Below are 17,147 nucleotides of genomic sequence, written 5' to 3'. Positions count from 1 at the left end.
TGTAAAATAGAGAAATATTATATGTAAAGGGATGGGGGTCCTGGGGTTTCAGATATTATCTGAGGCAAATTGATGAAAATGTGTGATTTAGGATTATGATCTTTGATTATGACCAGAATGATGGATTAAGAAACCAGTTTAGAGTATGTAGATACTTCAAAGCTAGAACCTATGTTGGTGCCTGTGACTGGAAGCAATTCCAATCAAGAAATCCTTCCTGTGAAGGAATTTGGGAAGAATGTTATCTCCATTTTGAAGGGTATATTATTCTTTATAAGCTATTCATCAACTTTTTGCTGAAATGAATGTTTCAAATTTATTAAAATAACATTTAATTAAGGTATTTTATTGAATGCCCTAATACCTTTGTTTGAAATGTTTTATATTTAGTGAAAATTGTTACTTTTATTTTTTAATTTTTCTAATTGTAAAAGTAGTAAAAAAGCAGCTGAGGAAATAACTTGCCTATGATATCATTATCCAGAGGCAGGCTGTTCATATTTGACATATTTCCTTTCATTAAAATTTTCTTTTTTAAGTATAGTCTCCACACCCAACATGGGGCTTGAACTCATGACCCTGAGATCAAGAGTTGCATGCTCTACTGACTGAGCCAGCCAGGTGCCCCTCATTTTTTTCCTTTGAAATTTTATAGTTTTCCATAGTTAAGAACATGGAATTTATGATTTTATAATCTTTCTTTGTAATTTAATTTTATATCATAATTATTCCCCATAAATCATTATAATTGCATCTATCATATGGCTGTATCATAATTGATTTAGTTTTTTTGTAATTTTTTTCTGAAGTATAAATAATATTGTGATGCATATATATGTGAAAGTCTATTGTCATTATTTTGATTTTTTTTTTTTTGTAGGATATATTACTAGAAAGAAAATTACTAGAGCAAAGGGTATCAATATTTTTAAGGTCCTTGATATATATGTTGACATTGCTTTTCAGAGGTGCCTTGCTGGCTCAGTTGGTAGAGCCTGCTGCTCTTGGTCTTGGGGTTGTAGGTGTGAGCCCCATGGGGAGTGTAGAGATTACTTAAAAATAAAATCTTTAAAAAAATAACTTTCTATAAAGTTTTACCATTTTATATTTCCACTGACATGAGAATAGCAGTACTGATCATTTTATAAATAAAGTTGGTGAATTTGATAGTTAAAAGGTATCATTTATAAAATTGTATTTTTCATTTTAATTTGCATAGATTTTCTATATGTTAGGGATATAACCTTTTCATATTATTTTATCTAGGTTTGGAGAAGTTTAACATTCATTATATTTCATTTGTGTTCCTCTAAATAGCTTAAGATTTATTCTTATCACTTCATACAAAAGACATTCGAATTAACCTAAATGATAGTTACTATTTTTTCCATAGTAGTTCTTACTTTTTGTATTCTTAATTTACACAGTATCTTATTTTTAGCACATGTTGTTCATTTAAGGTCGATTTGTAGCCCTTTACTCTTTTTTTTTTTTCCAAGATCACTTTTTAAAAATTTTATAGATTTATTTATTCAAGAGAGAGTGAGAGAGAGAGTCCTAAGCAGACTCTGTGCTCTTTTTTGCCCAAATTACGTTTTTGGACTCATGTTGGTTTAGACAGATATTGTAGTTCAGTCACTTTCAGAATGTGGTCTTCAACCAGCAACTTTAAAGTAGATTTGTAGATTTAAAGTAGATTTGTACCCATTTACTCTTAAGAGTACTCTTGCACTCATGCACTTCTTCTTCCTCTTCTTTTTTAAAGATTTATTTATTTGAGAGAGAGAGGAGAGGAAGGAGAGAGAGAGTTGTAAGAGGGCTCCATGCAGACCCTGAAGTGGGGCTCAATCTCATGACCCTGAGATCAGGACCTGAGCTGAAACCGAGTTGGATGCTTAACTGACTGCACTACCCAGGTGCTCCTCAAAATCACTTTTTCATAAAGTTTTCTCAATTAGAGATTTTCAGGAACATTGGAAAATTTTTTCATTCATCCTATATATATTTGTTTAGTCTTTTAAATTATGCTTGTTAAACTTCAGATAACTTCATATATTGGCTATTGTGAAGGGATATTTTTCACAAGTAGATTTGTTTTTCTCACTGGCAAATTTTCTAAATTCTAACTGAGTGTTTTAGGAGATTGTGGGTGATACCAAAGTTAATCAGATTATTTGAAAGTTAAGATTCTTATCTTTCCCTTAAAAATTTTTTCAAGTGTTAATTTACAGAAAAGTACAAAAAGTAAAGAGGAAATTACAGTGTAGCTCTCTTGCAGCTCATCTAAATCTGAACTTTTTTGCCATGTTTACTTCAATTTTTTACTTTTTAATTATTTGAGAACTAGAATTTTATAGACAGAGGGAGGTGAGGTCTTTTCTCTGGTGGTAATTCTGATGGGGTAATTCTTTCCCCACCTCCAGAGGTTGCAAGTATTTTGAATTGGGTGTTTCCATTGTCACGCTTGTTTTTATGCTTTTATTTAATACATATGTATTTATGTCAAAAACCTTACATAAATGATAACTATACCTGTCCTTTTTCATTTTGCTCTTTTTTGCCTAAATTATGTTTTTAGACTCATGTTGGTTCAGCAGATGTTGCTGTAGTTCAGTCGTGCTCAGAATGTCGTCCCCCACCAGCAGCTTGAGCTTCACTTGGGAACTTGTTAGAGATACAAAATTCTTAGGCCAGGACCAGATACATTTGTGCAGTCCAGTGCAAAATGAAAATGCTGGGCCCCTTGTTCAAAAACTATTAATAACTTGCAAATAGCAGCAGCGGAGCATTAAATCAAGAGTGAGGACCCTTGTAAGCATGTTCATGCACCCATGAAGCTAGCCCTGTTTCAGGCGTTATTCCAGACCTGCTGAACCAGAAACTCTGAGAATAGGGCCCAGCAGCCTATGTTTTAACAGGCCTTCCAGGTGATGTTATAGATATTTAAGTTTGAGACCATTTGTATTAGTTTTTCAGGGCTGCCTTAACAAAATACTATGGACTGAGTGGCTTAACTGACAGAAATTTATTTTCTTACAGTTCTTGGGGCTGGAGATCCAAGGTGAAGGTGTCAGCAGATTTACTTTATTCTGAGATCTCCTTGGCTTGCAGATGATCACCTTTCTGCTGGTAACTTTATATGCTTTGTCCTCTCGTGGTGTGTGGGTGGACATCTCTTATGTCTCTGTGTGTCTGAATTCCCTCTTCTTTAAGGAGATTAGTCCGGTTGGCTTAGAATCCACCCTAATAGTTTTGTTCTAATTTAATCACTTCTTTAAAGGCCCTATATCCAAATATAGTCACATTCTGAGATACTGTGGGTGAAGGCTTCTAGGTCCGAATTTTGGGGGAACACAGTTCTTCCCCATAGCACCACTGCTATAGGTCAGTGAGTTTTAGGACTATTATATTCGGTTGTATGATTATGTCCTTATTTCTCTCTTTTATGCTGTTAATAGAACTTTAGATTATTTTCCATTTATGTCAATTCTACTCTATCAGTTTCTTTTGATGTATAGTTCCTTTTTTTGGTTTTTATTTATTTTTGATATGATATCTTTGTAGACTTCAAGTGTCTGATGTCAATTGAATTAAAACGAACAAAACAAAATCATGTACTACCCTTTGTTTAATGGAGGGCTGTAATCTATAAGCTGTTAATTTTGCTGGCATGTTATTTTAAATGGTGGTGGATTTGTTTTATGAGACTGGATTTTCCATGTCGTCCAGCACATGTGGTTTTGTACTGTATTTTGAGTTAACTACACAAGCTACTATTTCCATATATGGGTGTGTTTCTCATAATGATACTAAATAAATAAGTTCCTTTCTCTGTTTGTAAATAAAAGAGAACAGTGACTCTATCATTGTATATGTACTGTCTTGGGTTTTCATGACTTTTTGCAGCTCATTTTTATCATCTGGGAATGTACCGAAGTCCCATTGTTGTTAACTGCTTATGCTGCTAAGAGTAATAATGTGTTTTTTTTTTTTTTTTTTTGCGGGGGGGAGGGGGGAATACTTGTTAATGTAATTTTACTGAAACTTAGGCTTACTTTTTATCAAAAGGTAAAGTTTTGTACCAGGCTAGGGCAACATTTTTTTCTTTGTATAAGATTTCCACATATTTGTTATGTAATCTATAATTTTATTCCTTTTATCCAAATTTAATTCCCTCCTTCCACCACCACACCCCACCTCATAACTTGCAACAAATGCACATTATATGTGTTGCTGATAGTTTTGAAAGTCTGCTGGATTCATTGAGGATCCACCAATCATCTGGATAGACCAGATAGTCTCCCTAGTAGCTTCTACCCTGCTAAACTTTTGGCTGTTTTCCATCTTGTTAATTATATCTCCATTATGAAGGCATGCTATACCAAAAAGGAGATATATACCATCTTGCTAATTTTTACTAGTTCCTCTTTGCTGGCTGAACCTGGTATAGAAGAAGTTGTTTTAGGGCTTATATTGAAAACTACAAGACATTAATGAAAGAAGAAGTTGAAAAAGACACAACAAATGGAAATGTATTCCATGTTCATGGGTTGGGAGAATTAATATTGTTAAAATGTCCATACTACCCCAAGCAATATATACATTCAGTGCAATCCCTGTCAAAATTCTGATGGCATTTTTCACAGAAATAGAACAAACAATAATTGACTCTTTATGTTATAGGTAAGGCTTCCAGTTAATAGTAGGCTACTAGTAGTTAAGTTTTGGGGGAGTCAAAAGTTTTAGGAAGATTTTTGACTGCTTTGGTGGTCAGCAGTTCTACCCCTTATATTGTTCAAGAGTCTTCTGTACACTATGATCTAGGAACTCCACTTCTGGGTATATATCCAAGGGAAACAAAAACACTAACTTGAAAGAATATTATGCACCCCTATTTTTATTGAATTATTATTTACAGTAGCCAGGACATGAAAACAACTTGGATATCCATTCATGGAGGATGGATAAAGAAGTTGTGATGCACACACACACACACACACACACACGCGCGTGTGCACACAGAGTGAGTAAATAGAATATTATTCAACCATAAAAAGAATCTTGCCATTTGCCTCAAAGTGGATGGATCTCAAGGGAATTGCATTAGAAGTCAGACGAGAAAGAAAAACACTGTATAATTTCTCTTATATATGGAATGTATCCTTCTGTCTGTCTTTCTACAAACAAAACCAGGCTCATAGATACAGAGAACAGATTTATGGTTGCCAGAGGCATGAGGTGGGAGAGGGGGAAGTAGTAGGAGAAATGGCCAAACTCTTGTTGTTTTGTTCTATTTTATTTTATTTTTTCTATTTAATTCATTTTCATTTTAAAAATTTTTCATAAATTTTAATAAATAGCAATGTTTTAGCATGATAATTGAGACTAATGTGGTCTGGTGGCATTACCACTTCTTAATTTTGTAAATTATCAGGACTCACCTCAGACCTGTTGAATCAGATGCCTTGCCAGTGATTTCCTTGCTTTCATACGGTTCTCTTAGTAGTTCTAAGATAGGTTCTCTTTCATACGGTTCTCTTAATGTAGTGTGTATAATTTCTGACAGTATGCTAGAGTTGATAGAGCAAGTCTTAGTGCATGTCTGTGGTGGGAAGGTGACGTGAAGGGTGGGCTAAACTTAGAAGAGTGTGAAAAAAGGGGGTTTAAGCCCTTAACTTTTACTGGCAAATGTATAGTGACACTCAGGGATGGACTCTTCATTCTTATTTCTTCCTTTGTGTCTTTTCACTCAGTGTCAGCACGATGCTGCTGAATTTGTGCATGCTCTTGGTGTGCATTTGTTGTCCCTAATTTCAAAGTGAAATGAATGATTCGTTGAATGTTTACCCATGTAAGGCCTGTGTTTGGCTCTTTAGAGATAAAGGAAATGCAAGTTGTCCTCACCCATATGCTTGGGCTTCATAGACCTGGATTCAAATTCTGGCTCTGAATTTGACTTGTAGTGTAGTCTTTGGTAGAGTTCTTAATCTCTCGACGTCTCATTTTCTAACGTTGTAAAATGAAGGTAACACCTACTGTGCATTTCTTACTGGGATGTTCGGGGGATTAAATGAAGTAATGTATATGTGTTTAAACATAATAGGCACTCAGTACATGTTGCTATTATCATTATAATCATCATCATCTAGTTATTTCTGTATTTGAACATCACACTGGACTCTACAGGGCATGCTATATTAATGGTCTAGGTGACACTTTTCAGGAATTGCTTTCCTGGCTTTGTGATGATTCCATCACAGTGGATAATTTAATTAGCCTTTGCCTGCTGAGTACTGTGGCTGTGGCAGTCAGTAAGAGAAATGTCGTATACAAAGATCCAGGACTTTGGAGTCGAGCAGATCTTGATCTGTCATTACTCCAGCAGTCACTCGCTGTGCACCTTGGGCAAGATGCTTAACTTTTCTTTCTCTATTTTCTCATCACCGAGGAAGCCTTATTGTGAATGGGGTTGGGTGAATGTTGTTATTGTGGCAGTACTGTGGCAAAATTGAGGATGTATGTAAAGCACTTGGCTCATAGTAGTCACAGAATAATTTTTGCAACAAGCCTTCACCTACTCCACTTTTACTCATCACAGAGTTTCATTGTCTGTCTTATCTTATGTATGTTGAGATTTCTTCCATTTTTTTACTCTTAGAGACGTAGGGGTTAGAACAAAAGGATAAGCCACTAGCTGGAAAAGGAGTAAGTTAACAAAACCAAGTTTATCAAAGGATTCTTGATTCCTATGCCTAAATATAGATTTTTTTGTTGTGTTTATGAAAATCATATTTTTTACTGTAATAAAAGATAACATAAAATTTTACCATTAAGTATATTCTTATTGTACATTCATATTGTCATATAATCATAGGCCTATATTTTAAAGCCTAATTTTGATATTGTATTTGAAATTTCTCTCTCTCTCTCTCTTTCTTTTTTTTTTTGGCCCATATATTGGAAAGGACTCTTGGTAGCAAACAACAGAAATCATTAAAACTGGTTTAAGCATCAGGGGATTTATTAAGTTGTAATAGATAGTTTGTAGAATCTTTGAGGAAATGAAGAATAGACTTTGGGCTGAGCTTCTAGGAATAATTCCTGGAAGCACATTTTTTGCGTGGCTTGCTAAGGGAGCCGTAGCTGTCTGATCTCAGAACCACATTGCCCTTCTGGTGGGAGGAATTTGGAAGCCTGTGAATGAGGAGTCTTGGCTTTTGTTGCTGCCTCCTAAAGAGTCACTGTCTCACCCATCATCATTGCTGGATGAGCTGATATGCCTGTGCTCAGTTGCTCCTTCTTGTTTTCTTTATTTTTCTGGTCTCCTCAGAGTGTCCCTGCCTGGGAAGGCGAGGACACATGCACATCTCAGGTTGCAAGAGAGTCTGGTAAACGGGCCCTTTAGCTTTCTGGCCACTATTATGTCATTAAGACATATCAGAATGGGGTTGCATGAGTGTTAAAAATGAATCTGCTGTATTTGCCATAGCTCTTTCAGAAAGGAAAAGGCTAGGGGACATATCCATTGAGCACCTTTGTTTTCTTAAATTATAGTTTCAGGAGGGGAAGTAAAAATGTCAGTCTAGCAGTGTTGATATAGGATAAGTTCTATATTGCAAAAAATTTATATTTTGTGGGGGAAGCCCAATTTTTAAAACATTGTAAAACTCTAAATGGACCCTGTGTTTATCTAGTTGATGGTAATAAATAAATTTCTTTTTTAGAATGTTGTATCACTCTTTTTTAACTTCCCTGTTTTGGCATTAGAGTATATGGGTCAAACATTCCTTCTAACCTACTATGTTTGCTCATTTTTGCCAATTGTAAAAAGTATCCATTCTTGCGGAAATGGTGTCTTTAAACCATGCAAAAATTTTGTATTGTAAATAATTTGGACACATTCGTGGTGGGGGCAGAGTTGGGGTGGTAGTGGAGAGGAGATAAAGTTATCCATAAAATATAGTGTCCAATTTGAAGATTATTCACAGTTTAAACTGTTATCTAGACTGGTGCTGTCCAATAGAAATAGAATGCAAGCATGTTTGCAATTTTAAATTTTTTAGTAGAAAATTTAACAAAGTAAAAAAGAATAGGTAAAATTAACTTTAACAACATGTTTTGCTTAACTCAATATATCCGAAACATTTAAACGTGTGACACTATTTGCATCTCATGTGTGCAATAGTTGGTATCATATTGGACAGCACAGGTCTATACTGCCTAACTTATTTCATACTAGAATTTTTCTGCCTGAGAAGTACTGAAGTATACCATAAGCATGTTTGTAAAACATCCTCAGTGTGTGCTGTGTCCTGATAATGCTTTATTACTTACACTGTTTTTATAAGAGTATGATTGTAAAGCAGTGCTTCTTCCCAAATTCCAAGTGTTGATGTGGTGGCTTGCTGTATTTTATGAAAGATGTGTAGTTTTTGAACTGTCATAGTAGAGGAATATGGAACATGATACTGAAGTATGCCATTACCAGGCCTGGGTTTGCCCTGAAAAAGTAGTGTCTAAGCTTTTGATTATTAAAATTTTTAAAGCACATACAATATAAATATTTTATTTATTTTATAAATAATATTTAAATAAATTAAATAAGTAAAATTTATTTAAATATTTTATTGCACACATGAAAAATGTACATGTATGACTGTACTAATATATTATGTAAATTATGAAATTAAAATATTGAAAAAAGAGATTCAATAAAAATAAATTTAAAACTGTAATATTTTGAGGCACCTAGGTGCCTCATTAAGTGTTTGCTCAGGTCATGATCCCAGGGTCCTGGGATCAAGCCCCACTCTGGGCTTCCTGCCCGGCGGGAAATCTGCTTGTGTTCCCTCTCACTGTGTCTCTTTCTGTCGAATAAATAAATAAAATCTTAAAAAAAAAAAACCTGTAATATTTTTTCATGAACCACAGATAATTGGCTTGAATAGTCAGTCACCGTTTGGAGACGCTGCTCTCTAAATCCTGTGGCGTATTGGCTCTCAAACTTGATTGATCACCAGAACCCTCTGGGGACTTATATAATTAAAAAAAAATAAGAACAACAGTGAAAAAAAGGTGTGTCTTTTGGTGTTACTTTAGATACACAGAAACAATTTGTATGCGTGTGTGTATATGTATGGAGTATATGTGGAATCTGTATTTAATTTTTTAAATATAGGAGTCCTTGTTATAGATGGCAGGGAATCTTCTTTTTTCTTTTTTTTTAAAGTAAGCTCCACTCCCATGATGGGGCTTGAATTCACGACCCCAGGATCATGAGTCTCTCGCTCTACCGACTAAGACAGCGAGGCGCCCCTATAGCAGGGATTCTTAATTTGGGATTCATGGGGCATTCTCTGATATTATATACCCTATAAAAATGCAATTAGGCCTGTAGTTTTTCTTAGAACCCCAGATGATCTTGGGCCCAGGTAAAATGTCATTTACAGCTAGCCAAGGCTGCTTTGGATATGTGGGTCAGAGAAGATTGTTGAGCTGGAAAGGTCAGATTGGGTCCCTTCAGGATTAAGATTACCTGTGGACGTAGGGCTGTAAGACTGAGCAGTAGGCAGACCAGGGGAGCTATAACTGGGAAGTGGTAATAGACAAGAGTCACAATTCTATTTAGAATGTCTGACCTACAAGTGGACACTGGGAATCTAGTAAAAAACTAGACAAATTCAAAGTCTGGATTTGATGGAGCAGGTCAGATTTGAAGTCTAGGTAGACAGGCCAAGGTCTCTAATGAATAAGAAGGTTTAAGTGGATGTGGCACACTAGCATTTAGGCAAGGCCTTGAACCCTTTTCCCTATTCTGATTGCTGGTGTTGATTGGGCTGATCAGATGAAAGATTTGTCCTCAACATCTCTGCCTCCTCTTTCCTGTTTGCTGTTGGTATAGCTCAGAAGAGACTAGAATTCCTCATACTCCTTCTGTTCTTAGGCTGACTTATTAAAAGGAGTCTTGTCCCCAGAGAGTGTACTGCTAGAGGTATGTGTTGAAATAATATCTTAGGAAGGTGTCTCCTGGAGAAGTTTTCCAGAAAAAATTGAGAATGCTTCATCTTTGTTTAATTGATGATTTCCTATAATAGCAGTGCTTACAGGCCTTTTTCAAAACAAAACAAAACTTTTTGTTAACTTTTTATTTTATTTTATTTAGAGGTAGGAAGGGGGAGAGGGAGAGAGAGAATCTTAAGTGGGCTCCATGCCTAGTGTGGTGCCTGATGCTGGGCTGAGTCTCATAAGCCTAAGGTCATGACCCGAGTCAATATTAAGAGTCAGACACTTACCCGACTGATCCACCCACGTGCCCATTTTTGTTCATCATTCAATTTCAGCATTCATGTTTTATAAGAAAGCTTTACATATGGTGAATTTAAACATACATGTGATGAAAGTATTTCATTTTCCTGAAGTAGAAATAAATATGAATAGTGGATTATTGGGGCACCTGAGTGGCTCAGTCAGTTAAGCATCTGCCTTCAGCTCAGGTCATGATTCCAGGGTCCTGGGATCGGGTCCCATGTTGGGCTCTCTGCTCAGTGGGGAGCCTGCTTCTCCCTCTCCCTCTGCCTTCTGCTCTTCTTGCTTGTGCTCAATTTTTCTCTTCTGTCAAATAAATAAAAATCTTAGAAAGAATCATGGTTTATTTATCAGTTTAGTACTTTTATAAAATTTCTGATGGTTGCATCAGTGTTCCATTTTTTTCCCTTTCTTTTGTGTCTTTTTAAAAATTGTTACTAAGAATTCTGGCTACCATTATTTTCTACCAGTTAGATATTTGAACTGATCTTTTTAACAATATGAAAGGATAATGCTAGGTTTATGGTTTCATTCTTCTTTTCTTTTCTTTTTTTTTTTTTTTAAATATAATTCCAGTATAGTTAACATACAGTGTTATATTAGTGTCAGGTTTATCATACAGTGATTCAGTAATTCCATACATCACCCATTGTTCATCATGACAAGTGCACTGCTTAATCCCCATGCGTATTTCACCCATCCCCCCACCAACCTCCCCTCTGGTAACCACTACTTAGTTCTCAATAGTTAAGAGTCTTTTTCTCTCTCTTTCTTTTTTTCCTTTGCTGGTTTGTTTTATTTATTACATTCCACAGATGAGTGAAATCACAAGATTTTTGTCTTTCTCTGATGTATTTTGTTTAGTGTTATACTCTCCAGTTCCATCCATGTCATTGCAAATGGCAAGATTGCATTCTTTTTCATGGCTGAATAATATTCCATTGTGTATATATACCACATCTTCTTTATTCATTCCTCTATTGATGGATACTTGGGCTACTTCCATAGTTTGTAAATAATGCTGCCCTAAACATAGGAGTCTCTTTGAATTTGTGTTTTTGTATTTTGGGAGGTAATACTCAATAGTGCAATTACTAGATCACAGGGTAGTTCTGTTTTTCACTTTTTGAGGAACCTCCATACTGTTTATCATACAGTGGCTGCATCAGTTTTCATTCCTACCAACAGTGCAACAGGGTTCTTTTTTCTCTTCGTTCTAAACCAATACTTGTCGTTTCTTAGGTTTTTTGGTTTTAGCCATTCTGACAATATGAGGTGATATCTCTTTGATTTGGCTTTGCTTGATGATGAATGATGTTGAGCTTCTTTTCATGTGTCTGTTGGCCATTTGGATGTCTTCTTTGGCAAAGTCTCTGTTCATATCTTCTACCCATTTTTAATTGGGTTATTTGTTTTTGGGGTGTTGAGTTGTAGAAGTTATTTACATATTTTAGATACTAACCCTTTATCAGATAATCATTTGTAAATATCTTCTCCCATTCAGTAGATTGTCTTTTAGTTTTGTTGATTGTTTCCTTCACTGTTCAGAAGCTTTTTATTTTGATATTTAATATGGTCCTAATAGTTTACTTTTGCTTTTATTTCCCAGAAATGTTGCTATAACTGATGTTAGAGCCATTACTGCCTGTGCCTTGTGTGTTTTTTTTTTTTTTTAGGATTTTTATGGTTTCAGATCTCACATTTAGGTTTTAATTCATTTTGAGTTTATTTTGTGCATGGTGTAAGAAAATGGTCCACTTTTATTCTTTTGCATGTAGCTGACCAGTTTCCCCAACACCATTTGTTGAAGACACTGTGTTTTTCCCAATGGGTCTTCTTTCCTGCTTTGTCAAAGATTAAATGACCATATAGGTGTGGGTTTATGTCTGGACTTTTCTATACTGTTCCATTGATCAGTATGTCTGTTTTTGGGCTAGTACCTTGCTGTTTTGGTTATTATAGCTTTGTAATGTAACTTGAAGTCTGGAATTGTGATACCTCCAGCTTTGCTTTTCTTTTTCAAAGTTGCTTTGGCTCTTTAGGGGTCTTTGTGGTTACATATAAATTTTAGTATTGTTTGTTCTGGGCCTGTGAAAATAGCTGTTGGTATTTTGCATTAAATGTGTAGCTTGTTTTGTTTTGGATAGTATAGGTATTTTAAAAATATTTGTTCTTCCAATTCATGAGCATAGAATGTCTTTCCATTTCTTTTTGTTGTCTTTAGTTTCTTTCATCAAAGTTCTATAATTTTCAGAGTTTTTCACCTCTTTGGTTAGGTTTATTCCTAGGTATCTTATTGTTTTTGAAGCAGTGGTAAATGGGATTGTTTTCTTAATTTCTCTTTCTGCTGCTTTATTAGTAGTGTAAAGAAATGTAACACATTTTTGCACATTGATTTTTATATCTTGTGACTTTACTGAATTCTTTTATCAGTTCTAGTAGTTTTTTGGTGGAGTCTTTAAGGTTTTCTATATAGAGTATCTGCAGTTAGTGACAATTTTACTTCCATACCAGTTTTAGTTCCTTCTATTTCTTTTTGTTGTTTGATTATTGTAGCTAGGTCTTCCAGTATTATGTTGAATAAGGTGAGAGTGGACAGTCTTGTCCCTTCCTGACCTTAGGGAGGAAGCTGTCAGTTTTACCATATTGAGTATGATGTTTTCTATGGGTTTTTCATATATAGCCTTTATTATGTTGTGCTATAACTACTTTGTTGAGGGCTTTTATCATGAATGGATGTTTTACTTTCTCAGATGGTCTGTCTGCATTTATTGAAATGATCATATGGTTTTTATCTTTTGTCTTATTGATTGGATGTATCACATTGATTGATTTGTGAATACTGAACTACCTTTGCCTCCCAGGAATAAATATCACTTGATCATGGTGAAGGATTTTTTAAATGTATTGTTGTATTCGGTTTGCTAGTATTTTGTTGAGGATTTTTGCATCTATGTTCATCAGTTATTATCCTATAATTCTCTTTCTCTCTCTCTCTCTCTCTCTCTCTCTGGTGGTATCTTTATCTGGTTTTGGTATCAGGGTTATAGTAACCTCATAAAATGAATTTGGAAGTTTTGATTCTGATTTTTGGAATAGCCTGAGAAAACTAGGTATTAACTCTTCTTTAAATGTTTGGTTTAATTTGCCTGTGAAGTTGTCTGGTCCTGGACTTTTGTTTGTTGTGATTCAATTAAGTCGTAATTTAATCTCCTTGTTGGTTATTGCTGTGTTCAAATTTTCTATTTATAACTGCTTCAATTTTGGTAGACTACATGTTTCTCAGAATTTACTCCATTTTTTCTGTTATTTAATTTTTTGGCATTATTATTTTTCATAATAATTTCTTATAATTATTTGTATTTCTGTGATGATGGTTGTTATTTTACTTGTGATTTTGTTTATCTGAGTCCTTTCTCTCTCTCTCTTTCTCTCTTTTTAAAAGAGTCTGGCTAGAAGTTTATGGATTTTGTTGATCTTTTCAAAGAACCAGTCCTTGGGTTCATTGATCTGTTGTGTTTGGTTTTTTAGTTTTTGTATCATTTATTCCTGCTCTAATCTTTATTATTTCCTTCCTTCTGCTGCTTTAGGTTTTTTTTTTTTTTTTTTAAAGATTTTATTTATTTATTTGACAGACAGAGATCACAAGTAGGCAGAGAGGCAGGCAGAGAGAGAGAGAGAGGGAAGCAGGCTTCCTGTGGAGCAGGGAGCCCGATGCGGGGCTCGATCCCAGGACCCTGAGATCATGACCCGAGCCGAAGGCAGCAGCCCAAACCACTGAGCCACCCAGGCGCCCCATGCTGCTTTAGGTTTTTGTGTGTTGTTCTTTTTCTAGCTTCTTTAGGCTTAAGGTTAGATTGTTTATTTGAAATTTTTCTTACTTCTAGAGGTAGACCTATACTGCTACAAACTTCCCTCTTAAAACAGCTTTTGCTGCATCCCAAAGGTTTTGGACCGTTGCATTTTCATTTTCATTTGTTTACATATATGTTTTGATTTGTTCTTTGATTTCTTGGTAGACCCATTAATTGTTTAATAGCATGTTCTTTAAATTCGACATATTTGTTGTCTTTCCAGATTTTTCCTTGTGATTGATTTTTAGTTGTTTAGCAGTTTTCTAGTTTTATAGAAGTTACTGGGAGGCAAACTTTCTTTCTCTAGATTTCCTTGTGGTCAGAAAAGGTGCAGAGTATGACTTCAATCTTTCTGAATTTGTTGAGGCTTGTTTTGTGGCCTAGTATGGGATCTATTCTGGAGAATGTTCTGTGTGGACTTGAAAAGAATGTGTATTCTGCTGTTTTAGGATGGAATGTCTGAATATATCTGTTAAATCTGTCTGGTGTAGTGTGTCATTCAAAGGCACTATTTCCTTGTTGATTTTCTGTTTGGATGATTTGTCCTTTGATTTAAGTGGATGTTATAAAGTCCCCTACTATTATTGTATTACCATTGGTTAGTTCTTTTATGTTAGTTCTTTTATGTTTGTAATTACCTGCTTTATGTGTTTTGGTGCTCCCATGTTGGGTGCATAAATACTTACAATTGTTATATCTTTTTGTTGGTTTGGTCCCCTTATCATTATATAGTGTCCTTCTTTGTCTCTTTTTACAGACTTTGTTTTAAAGTCTGTTTTGTCTGAAATAAGTGTTGCTACTCCAGCTTTCTTTTGATATCCATTTGCATGCTGAATATTTTTTCATCACTCCCTTCCTTTTCAGTCTGCAGGTGTCTTTAGGACTGCAATGAATCTCTTATAGGCAGCATACACACGGGTCTTGTTGTTTTATTTACTCTGTCACCCTGTTAGGTTTATAGTTTATTATTTTTTTTTAGGTTTATAGTTTATTGAATATCATACTGTTGTCAGATGTTGGAACCTTCTATGGGTCATAGCTAGCATGGGTATTTAAAGTTCAAAGAATTAAGTAGTGAATTGTGGTTTTCAGGTAGGTTTCTCTGCTGTAAATATACATGTTCATATGTGTATATGGCATGTATATATGTATCTACTACACACATACATGTACATATGTATAATATAGATTTTTATTTTCTTCATCCTTAAAATTTGCATTTGTAATAGTTTTGGTGGTATGGTTTGCCTTGTGAAGAACCAAGAGGGCCGAAACTATGTTAGTAAAACTGTCTCATAGGTATGATTCAGACAGTTTTATTAGCAACATATGGGGCATGAAGGAGTCACAGAGGGGAATTTGGAGTGTGAGGGTGCTGGTCTGTCTTTTTTGGCATGTAATTATATCAGCCTCATGCATGGTGTTATTTGCTGCTGCCTAGGGAATATAGAAAAATATCTTCTAATGTGGTGAAACAAAATGTCAGAATAAATTATAATTGCTGACTTCATAGGGAATTATTTGAATGAAGGATGTATTTTTTCTCTAACCTAAATTTTGTTTGGTATTTTAAATTTTATTCAATCAATCTTTTGAAACTCAATTTTTCAATAAGTTGAATTTTTGGATCAATGTTACACAATAGACGCCTAGCTGAGTTTTATAAATGGGAAGAAATTTGTTTCTTTTCCCCTATTGTGACAATGCATGGTTCTGTTTAATTAGTTTTACTAAATATTTATTAATTTTCTTTAGAGGTATTTGTAGCATTTAAATGATTACAGTATGCTGATTACTTTAGTAGATGCTACACAGAGGACAATATCAGACACAGCCTGTGGGCTTATGGAGCTTATTTCTGTAGAAGCAATCATATGTAGATGATGTTTTAAATAGTCAGTGATGGGAATGATAGACACACATGTCAGCAAAGTGGTTACCTTTGGGAAAGAGGGAGGGAAATGGGATCAGGGAGGGGTACACAGAAGCTTCATTTGTAATTTTTTTTTGTTTTTCTGTTTCTTTAATTTCCTTTCAGCTAAGACTTATTGATTGCCAGAGATTTTTTTAAACCAGAGATTCAGGTTGAGGCAAAGGTAGTGAAATGGTTTGTTTTATCTTTCTTTCTTTCGGTTATTTCTTGGCTTGGTCAGTATAGTTTCTTAAAAGTAGGAGGATAAATTGTAAGAGATTGAGGGAAGCCTTAGGGTTTGGGAGGGTGGGTTCTGGAAAAAGCTCTGCAGAAAAAGTATTGATATGTTTTTCAAACTTTATTCCAATTCTTATTCTGCTTACTACTTTGAGCCTTAGGTTAAATGTAAGCACTTATATTATTGTCTCTTCTGAAATACATATTTTTATTTTATTTATTTATTTGACAGACAGAAATCATAAGCAGGCAGAGAGAGAGAGAGGAGGAGGAGGAAGCAGTATCCCCACTGAGCAGAGAGCCTGATGTGGGGCTCGATCCCAGGACCCTGAGATCACGACCTGAGCCGAAGGCAGAGGCCTTAACCCACTGAGCCACCCAGGCGCCCCTGAAATACGTATTTTTTATAGATGATTTCTCAGTCATCATGTTGGGAAGTTGCTAGGAGGCAAACTTTCTTTACTCTAGATTTCCATTTGTCCCTAAAACCAGTCTCAGTGAGACCTAGTCCTCTGAAATGGAAAAGTTTTAAAGTGATTAATCCTAAAATGGCTAGTCTGGTTTCTTCTGTATGCTGGTAAAATACTATTGGAAGCCAAGTTGTTCAATAATTAAGTTGAAGTGACATAATTATATCATATAATAATTATAATTGCATTGTATAATATATTAATTATATTGTATAATATATTATGTATTGTATTATATATTATGTATTATCTATTATATTATGTATTATATAATATATTATGTATTATGTATTATATAATATATAATTATATAATATGTATTATGTATTATATGATACATAATATATTATATAATACATGGATTATGTA

General features: G+C 34.8%; 1 protein-coding gene across 9 annotated transcripts in view; it reads left to right on the top strand.

Moving 5' to 3' along the window:
• The window catches only part of GTDC1 (glycosyltransferase like domain containing 1), a 414,534-nt gene that overhangs the window by 45,272 nt on the left and 352,115 nt on the right, over positions 1-17,147 (top strand). For 8 of the 9 annotated variants that reach the window (XR_006602412.1, XR_006602411.1, XR_006602413.1 and 5 more), the window contains exon 2: positions 3,040-3,129. The exons of the other annotated variant lie outside the window; for it this stretch is intronic. The gene's annotated coding sequence lies outside the window, so the exon portion shown is untranslated. The remainder of the gene's footprint in view (positions 1-3,039; positions 3,130-17,147) is intronic. 9 annotated transcript variants of the gene reach the window in all.

This window comes from Mustela putorius, unplaced genomic scaffold (genome assembly GCF_011764305.1).
Source record: "Mustela putorius furo isolate JIRA1106 unplaced genomic scaffold, ASM1176430v1.1 tig00003867_pilon_pilon_pilon, whole genome shotgun sequence".
NCBI classification, from domain to species: domain Eukaryota; kingdom Metazoa; phylum Chordata; class Mammalia; order Carnivora; family Mustelidae; genus Mustela; species Mustela putorius.
This window is presented reverse-complemented; position numbering and strand designations above follow the sequence as displayed.